The following is a 9,731-nucleotide window of genomic DNA, read 5'->3' as shown; positions in this document are numbered from 1 at the left end:
GTTTTTTAAAGGACTTTTGGCGGGCTTTTTCTGAGCGGAGAATTCTCTGTGCAGGTCCAGAGGGGAGAGATAATGGAATGTGGTTTCAGCAAGTAAAGTGGGTCTCAGCAAAAGGGAATGTTCATAGTGAAATGGCCTGCAAAGTCAGTTCTTGGGGGAGGGGTATCGATTCAATTGCTTGATCAAACCTAGCAGAGCCAACCAATCAATCAGTGGAGACCTAGACCATGAAAGGACCCACCTGGAAAGCTACTGAATATTCTATTGAGATCTTCCCCTGGGCCCTCCCCTAAAATCTACACCCTAAAACCCTTAGGATGGGGGACCCAGGCCACTCTCCCTCCCCAGAGCACTCCAGCAGCACCTTTCCCTCCCCCCTCCTCCTTCCCATCCCCCCCAGGCACGTTACTATTAGCTTCCTCACTCCCAAGCTCCACGCACCTCCCTTTACCTCTATAATTTACTTCCTAAGCCCATTTCTTCTACCTCTGTGATTTTCCAAATAAATGTTCTCTTATAGTTTGAGTCTATGAATTCTTTCCTAGCTAGACACAAGTACAGAGGTTGCTGAACCCAGGTCCAGTATGACCCCATTCGTCTAGCACTCGTCTAGTTCCTGCCACCCACGACAGATTGTACAACAGATTAATGTTCCTCCCTCTCTCTCTCTGTCTAAAATAAAGTAATAAAATAGATTGTTGGTGCTAAATGCTAAAAGTAGCAAGTGAAATGTTAGAAAAGAACAGGATACTTACACAGATTCCAAGGATATCCCCCCAGATATTTGTTGTAGTTTTAATGTGGCCACAGAATCGTTGATACACCTTCCTCCAGGAGGTGAAGCTTGACTCCTTCCTCCCATTGAGTGTGTGGGCTGGATTTAGTGACTGGCTTCTCAACAACGATATGTGGAAAAGGAAAACAGTAATTTTTACAGGAGAGAAATGCAGACACCACCTTAACCAAGTGGTCGAGGTTAACACCATCAGTAATAAGTAATAAGTCCTTTTGATATCATTTACCCCTTCATATGATGCAATGAGAAAGTCACTTCATCTATGTGGAATTTCCCCCCTAAATTCATTCCCCCAGTCTAATCAAAAGAAAACATCTGCCAAATCCAAATGGAGAGATATTCCAGAAAGTATTTGAGCCATGTGGACCAAAAAGGGGCCACATAGCCCAGCCTGTGTTGCTCAGTGGTTGAGCGTCAACCCATGTACCAGGAGGTCCCGGGTCGATTCCCAGCACATGCCTCGGTTTCTAGCTCCATCCCCATTAGTAGGTGTTTCTATCTCTCTTTTCCTCTCACTCTAAAATCAATTTTTAAAAAATTTAAAAAAGGGGAGGGGGGAGCCACATATTAAACCTGACAAGCTCAGGGGAGGCCTGCATGTCAGGGCTTACCAACTCAGAGACCTAAAGTAACCACATAGGATGGTCTAAATTAAAACGTCCTAACTAAAAGTGAGTCATGGAGGGTAGTCATGTCCTTGGCCAGTATCTTCCATGACAAGGGTCAGTCTTTACCTTAACTGAGCTTGTCTGTTGTCTTTTTGCATCTATGAGAAAGACACTTTACCTTAACTGAGTCTGTCTATTGCCTATCCTATATATCCTATATAATAAAAGCCTAATATGCTAAGTGTCCGACCATTTGACCAGTTGCTATGATGCGCACTGACCACCAGGGGGTAGACGCTTGGACTGGTAGTTTAGCTTGCTGCTGGGGTCTGGCCAATCAGGACTGGGCGAGATGGGCCAGACATGCCCTGGAGCCCTCTGGGGTGCACCAGTGGGGTGCCTCGGCCTGTCCTGTGCCCTCTCGCAATCCGGGACCCTTTGGGGGATGTCGGACAGCCAATTTCGGCCCAATCCCTGCAGGCCAGGCTGAGGGACCCCACCTGCATGAATCTGTGCATCGGGCCTCTAGTATATTATAACTGGGTGCCCCCTCCCCCAAAAAATGTATACACACTTTAACAGCTGATAGCTCAATTTTGAAAATGAAATGTATTTTAATGAACACTACTTTTATAATTATTAAAAGTGTGTGTATACATTTTTGAGGGGGGAATCTATTGATCTCCTGAGACTGGAGGAAAGCAGGAGGAAGGAATAAGGATGACATTTATAATTATTAAGGGGAAACAGGAGACCAAGGGAAAACATTGATGGCCGGCAGCGAAGGCCTGGCTGAACTCTGAGACGGCACATCTATTGTGGCTCCAATTTATACCTTCCATGCTTCCTTCCAGCAGCACTAAGCTGCATAAGTATAATAGCAGGGATGAATGGGAACGTTCATCTTAGTTTTCAGTTTTGCCAGGCAGATAAAATAAGGGCCAGGATCAAAGGCAACCAAAGCTGATAGTGAGAGAGAGTTGAGATGATTAACCATAGCATGTGAGAGAGCAGGGGCACAGGAAAAACTGGAGAATTCAGCGTCCAGAAGTCCCAATGAGAAGGCAGGAACTGGGATGGAGAGAGGTTGAGGTAAGAGAAGAGAATATTTGAGTTTCAAGATTTTAGTAGAGGTGAATCCACGTGCCCTGTCCTTGGGCCCCCTTCCTCCTCAAGTTCATCTGCTCCCGGATCGCGGAGATGTCATGGGTGACTGTGAATAAGCTTCTGCTCCATCCCTACGCTCGGCTGCCCTCCGATCTGCCTCTGCCTGACCCTGACCTTTAAAACAGCCCCCCTCGTCACCCTTAGCCAGCTGGAAGCAGTCAGAACGAGTCGCTGTCCCTTATCACCAAAAGGCCGGGATGTTAGGTCTGAGAGAGCCCAGGATCGGATACATGCAGACATGTGATGAGACAATGGACTTCCCCTGGAATTTCTCACAGATCAAGGTGCCAGACACAGATACCGGCTTCTTCTCCCTTAATCCACATACCCCCACACAGATACTGACTTCTTTCTGAATACCCCCGCCCATCCCCTGCAGCAGAGAATTCCTCAGCTCATGTCCCCGCCCCTCACCCAACCACAGTATAAAAAAAGCGCCCCCCCCCTCCCTGTTGGCGTGAATCCACGCCCTATCCTTGGGGTACGTGGGTCTCCCGGGAACGCAGAAAGAAACCTTTTCCTTTCCTTTCTTTTCTGAAGAAAAAAAGAAAAAGAAAAAAGAAAAAAGATTTTAGTAGAATCCCCTTCCTCTTTCCCATAGCCAACTTACTTGTGGGCAGAAGTGGGCCAGGCTAAGGTAGAACCAGACCTCATTTCTGGGATGGAAAAGCCAGGTATCCATCCACCCAACGAGGTGCCTTCTGAAGATAAGTTAATTAAAACCACTAACAGGGCACTGGGCAGGAAGCTTAGGATGGACAGTCAGGAGAAACATTCTTAGAAGCTCTCTGTCCCCAGCAGAGGACTCAGCTTGCCAGACAGCTGACTGGATACAGCTGACAGCTGCAAGCTGAATTATTTGCCTGGCGGTGGTGAAAATACAGAGCCCATTCTCCTCTCATCCTCAAATATAGCATTCAGATGCGCACAGTTGTTATTCTTGAGTGGTGGGTTTATAAAGACCGCTTCCTACTCTTTCTCTATATTTTCCAAGTGTTCAACAGTGTACACGTGTTGCTCAAATGAGAAGTAAATAAAGTCTTGTAAAAAGTGTTCTTTGTCTTCTTCCTCACTTTTTGCTACTATTCTCACTTTTGTTCCTTTAAAAAAAAATTATTTTTTAAGAAGAGTTTATTTGAGCCAAACTGAAGACATATGCCAGGGAGCAAGATCTCAACTGCTCCCTTGTTCCTTCTCAGTTCTACTGCCTCTCGCTATTTGTAGTTTTATCTCCTCACCAGGATTACCACATCCGAATCTTCGTGTTTTAGGCTTTCCTACTCCAGTCCACCTGGCCAGTCTTTTAACACCTCTGCTTCACCTCATCCTTCCTTAAGAAGCTCCTTACTGCCTTTCAGTGAGAACTCAGACTCAGCTCAGTGGTCAAGAGTGCCCAGCAAATGACCTCCCAGTCCTGTTGGCATCCCCCATTCTCAGCACACCCCGCCTCCTCAGCTCTCTAGGTGTGGTTCCGCCTCTCCGCTTTTCCCCCTCTGGATTCTGCCTCACTCCTTGTACCCATATCCATTACATCAAGACCCACGTCAAAGTTACCCCCTCAGGAAACCTTGCTTCGCGCAGTTTTTATGTGAATGTATATGCTTCAGTCATCCTCAGTTATAACTGAGAACTTTTTTTTTGTGGACCCAGATGGCCATAATCTTATTTGGCTCACTTGTATGAGGATGAATGAGGTCATCATTTCACTCATAACAAATCCTGATGCTTATTCATAATATACTTCTCTGAGAGGTTCAAAAGCAATCAGCTCCCCACTCAACACAGTGCATTTTTGCCTCATTTTCTTTGCTTGTGCTATTCCTTCTAGCTTGAATGCAAATGTTTTAAAGAAAGTTTCAAAACAGTATTATGACTATTGTTTCACCCCAAAGGATTGGATTAATTTGGATGAAGTTAATAAATTTAAAAAGTGATTATTTTGACTGATGAATTTTTCTGGACTCGAGAATGAGAAAGGTGTGTAAAAAATTCCAGCATTGTGTTGTGATCCAACTTTTGTACACTTGTTAGTATACACGAGGAGAAAAAGGTCTGGACTTCTGCTCACTGGACTTTTATCACTGATTATCTCTGAGGGAATGGAGGTAGTTACAGACCCTACCTGTTCTTTCCATAATATACTTCGGGAGTGTTTTGTTTTTTTTAAAATATATTTTATTGATATTTTACAGAGAGGAAGGGAGAGAGATAGAGAGTTAGAAACATCGATGAGAGAGAAACATCGATCAGCTGCCTCCTGCACATCTCCTACTGGAGATATGCCCGCAACCCAGGTACATGCCCTTGACCGGAATCGAATCTGGGACCTTTCAGTCCACAGGCCGACGCTCCATCCACTGAGCCAAACCGATTTCGGCAGGGAGTGTTTTATATTTTTCTATGAATTAGATTATAATCAGGAAAAAAGCGAACACATTTTCAAAAGCTTTACACATACCTGGACTAAGCCACAAAATGTAATTTCCCCAGGTCCGGTGTTGAAGTGAACTAATCTACTTCTATCATCTTTTGAGCAAGAAAAAGATGCTCCAGACCTTTAAGGAACTGAGGATTTTCTTTTCATTTAAAAAGAAAATAGGCCGGCCGGTGTTGCTCAGTGGTTGAGCATCACCTTTGGTCCTGGTTCGATTCCTAGTCGGGCCATATGCCTGGGTTTCGGGCTTGGATGCAGGAGGTGGCTGATCAACGATTCTCTCTCATCATTGATGTTTTTATCTCTCTCTCTCCCTCTCCCTCTCTGAAATCAATAAAAATATTTTTTAAAAAGGAATTAAAAATAAAAGGAAAGTAGAGACATATGTGAGCTGAGTTTTAATTGTTGCTCGATCACTTCTCATTCAAAAAACTTACCCAAAGCTGTGTTCATTGTGTCTCTCTGTCCACAGCCACACTCACTCCTGGTGTGAATATTTTGCTGTTCCCTCAAAGGTGAATGAAGCTTTCCAGAAAAATCTAGAACTTAAAAACTCAGTTGCAGACCTTCTTCCTCCTCCCTGAGTGTGCTTTAGCGAGATAGCAGCCAGAGCACTACCTTGGAGATGCCCAGGGTCTGGGCTGGGACCTGAGACTTTTATTTCTAACCAGCTCCCAGATAGTGCCTAGGATGCTAGTCTAAGGATCATGCTTAGAATAACAGGGAGTAGAGTATTTTTCTCTTTCACCTCCCCACTAGCTTCTCTAATGCAGGCCCTTTCAACAGGGCTTTGGGTATAGGAGGCAATAACTAACCCCACTTAGCTAATAGCTAATGTAGCAGAATAATTCCAAATAGTAATGGGTTGATTTCCACTCTTTCCTTTTCTCTCTTTAGTCTTCTTGCTACACTCCTCCCCCTCCCTTCCCACATAGTGCCCTATCCTGGCTATACATTAGAATCACCTTGGGAGCTTTTCGGGGCAGGGTGGGGGGCGGGGGAGACAGTGCCCCTTGGCCAATGCCATCAGGCTCGGTAAAGGAGGGATCTGGGTATTGGCAGCTTTAAAAAAAACTTCCCAGTGATTCTAATGTGTCACCTGGGCTGCACTGTGTTTCATTGCCTCAAGGAGAGATAGGGCAGGTGAAAGAGAAATAGTGTATTATCTATGTTCCTTAGGGAAGGAGTGAGGTTAAAATTTTCCCTTCTTCACTCATATTCGTTCGTGACCAGGATGTGGTAGATGGTGGTTCTGTTGGAGCTGCAGGGGATGAGGCGCAGTGATGGAACTCAGAGCGTAAATGAAGCCATGTAGGTACAAGAAACCCAAATATCTGGGAGAGGTCAAGAAGACAGCAGTTATCAGAGACTTGAATTAGGGAAAATCTGAGAGTGAGCTTGCCTCATTGAGGGATAGATGGACTCCCGGGGAAGAGGCAATGTCATGACCTTTCTTTCCCTTGCTTGACAAAAAGGAAGGTTCTGACTGAAGCATAAACGTTAATATAGTTACTCATTCAGATATCTAAGTTTTCATAATGTAGGCCCCAAAGCCAGGGCCTGCTGCTACCCACCTTACTTGGTTTCCAAATACCTATCTGGTCACATGCACTTCGTGTAGCACCTATGTGAGTGCTACCCACCGCAACCAGCTGACTAACAGGTCAGGACCTGCAGCTCTCCCTTGGGCTGATAATGTCCTGTTTGTCATGGCCATGCTCAACCCTGGAGGAACATGAAGGAAGCTGTCAAGTCTGACGTAAGAAAGAATCGGAGTCTCCAGGGGGGAGCAGGGAGGCAATAGCTGAAGGTTCTGGCTGGAGGTGCTAAATCCTATCAACAGGGACTAAAGACCTAGTGGCATTTCCAATTGTGTCTTGACTACAGCAAAAACTAGTAGCGCTAACTTGTTCCTCTGTGGTTTGTGATCTCCCCAAACTAGGGCTGACTAGATAGAGGTGGTGGACCAGAGTACACACACACATCACAAAGTGCCCACACACAAACCTCTTTTGCCTCTGGGCAGTGCCAAAGAGCTGACCTGGGTTAGATGCCATCTACAGAGGAAAGGAGAGATGAAGTCATGCTACTTTCCCCCCAAATCAGACCAGCACCACTAGCACAATTTATCAGTGAATTGAGTAAGAGTGGCAAAGTTCGTCAGGCTTACAGAGTATTTGGGTGTCAATGCCGCTATGGAGGATGTCAGAACTTTCTAGTACTCTGTAAATGTCCCTTGTCAGCTGGGGACCAACGAAACACAGCGGTGGATGGGCTTCTTGGTGGTTCTTGAAGGGCTCAGAAGCTGCAACTATCCAGGAGTTGGGGGATTACCTAAGTGACTACATTCATAGCCATGATACAGATACAAATCTGAACCTGCCCGAGAGGCTAAGGGAGGCGTTTTTATCAGTTCAGAGCCCCCATGGTCCTTTTGGAAGACAATCCTGCTTCTCCCATGATAGGGTGGAGTGACTAGGGAAAGATTTAAATGCAAACTAGTGGTGGGAGTTTGAGTTGAGAAAAGTCCTAAAAGGGTAAACTCAGATGCTAGGTGGAGTTCTGTGGTGAACAAAGCCACCTGGTGAATTGAGGGTCAGAGGGCAGTATGGCCCTATGCATGGCTGTTTGGCTGGAGGGAGGAGGCAGGGTTCTAATTAGCTTGACCCAAACCAGGGAGCAATGCAAGTGTTCTCCGCCCTGGTTCGGCCTGCAATACCCCTCTGGCCACCCTGTCGGCAAAGCTCCCTTAGCATTCCTCTCAGTGATGAGAGTCCAGTTGCAAATTTTGAGAAAATGTGGAGAAGTGTGCTCAGGTCTAGAATGCATGTGGCACCCTTCACTTTTCTTCACCTAAACGAATGGAATGGAATAACTATTCCTGAGATGTATGCTTCCTTCCTGGTGTTAAGGAACGCTTCCAGCAGGAGGCAGCACCATGTTGAGTATTGTAACTAGAAACTAACCTTCATTCCTCCTGAGAATTTAAGAGTAAGGGGCTACGGCTCAAAGGGCTTCCTTTATTTTATTTTAAAATATATATTGATTTCAACACAGGTGTATTCAGTTTGAAATTCATTTCAACTGTACTTCTTTGTGCACTTTCCTATATGTTATGCTTCAATAAAAAAATGTATTACTAAACATGAAATATATGTATATATTGATTTTAGAGACCGAGGAAGACCACTTGCTGAGTCTATTAACAAATCCAGCTCTTCCTGAAGTATTGGGAGAAAGAGAGAGAGAGAGAGAGAGAGAGAGAGAGAGAGAGAGAGAGAGATGTATTTGTTGTTCCACTTATTTATGCATTCATCGCTTCTTGTATATGCCCCGACCAGGGATCAAACTCACAACCTTGGTGTATCGGGAGGACGTTCTAATCAACTGAGCTACCAGGCCAGGGTCAAAGGGCTTCCTTTAAAACTGGCTTCCCTGTTCTATGGTCTCTGAACAGTTGGGGAAGGAAAGATTCCCCTCCACGTTGTCAGTGGGGCGCCCTCTCCCACTCTCCTTGCAGGAGACGTTGAAGTCACACTCATTCAAGGAAACCTAATCATTAGGGATTGTACTTTTCCCCAATTAACCTGCATGTCCTTACCTTCTCACGCCTATTTAATCTGCTGCATTTGAGGTGGCTTTGCTCAAGTTATTTCCAGAAACAGAGGTGTCTGATGCCTGTCAGAGCTCTTCTATGCAGGATTAATCGTCCCCACAGCAAGGAGCACATATCTGCTCAGTGGGGGCAGGGAGGGTTGGCCATGGTAAATTCTGAACTGAATTGTGAGGAGGCCAGGTTTCTGATTTCAGCAATGAAAGCTGCATGCACAACACAGGAATCACACACATGGCTTCAGTTCCTAGAGGTGTTATACGAGCTTCTGAAAGGCTTAGTTTTGCCCATTGCTCTCTTTAGTGCATAAAACAGTGCCTGCACATAGGCACATAGTAGGCACTAAATAAATAGCCCTTCCATAAATGAGAAAATGCTATCAATCTTCTTTCATTCCTTTGTCTTCCTACCCCCACCCCACTAAGTCTAAGCAACCCAATGAACATCTGAATGACTCTGCTTTACCTTAACACCAATCTGTTACTGCCTTGTGCTCTAATACCTCCAACCAACATCCTAGTTGCCTACTGCTCAGACGCCAAACAGCCCAGATCTCAGTTCCAGCCTATGTGTTATAATGAGGATGGGCTTTCATACTGGACAGACAGAACCTGGAATCCCAATTCTGATATACATTAGCCATGGACATGTATAAAACGGGAATAAAAACACCTACTTTAAGTGCTTTCATTCAACCAATGCTTTTTGTTTCAATAATCTAAAGCTATGGTATCTGAATTTACCTTGTGCTACCCAGCACACTTCGGTCTCACACACTATATTCATTCCAGACAGCACACCTGTGCTCAGGCAGGTTCCCTACAGCCTCCGTATCCTTTGCACTCTTCAACCGCTCCTCTCCTGCTGACCTGTCACACTCTCACTCCACTTATTTGCACTTAATCATGCCTCCTGGGATTATTTTTTCTCAGGTGTTTGTCTTGAAATTCTCTTGTATTGCCTTAAGACAGTGGTTCTCAACCTTAGCTGCACATTAGAATCACCTGGGAATCTTTTTTAAAATCCTGATTTCTGGGCCTCATCCTCCAGAAATTCTGTTTCTTTGTTACTAATGTTGTGGCCCCACCTCATAACGAAGAAACAGAATTTCCG

Source organism: Myotis nattereri (assembly GCF_964212035.1).
Source record: "Myotis nattereri genome assembly, chromosome: 2".
NCBI classification, from domain to species: domain Eukaryota; kingdom Metazoa; phylum Chordata; class Mammalia; order Chiroptera; family Vespertilionidae; genus Myotis; species Myotis nattereri.
The sequence above is the reverse complement of the archived record's forward strand: the minus strand, read 5'-3'. Positions refer to the sequence as shown.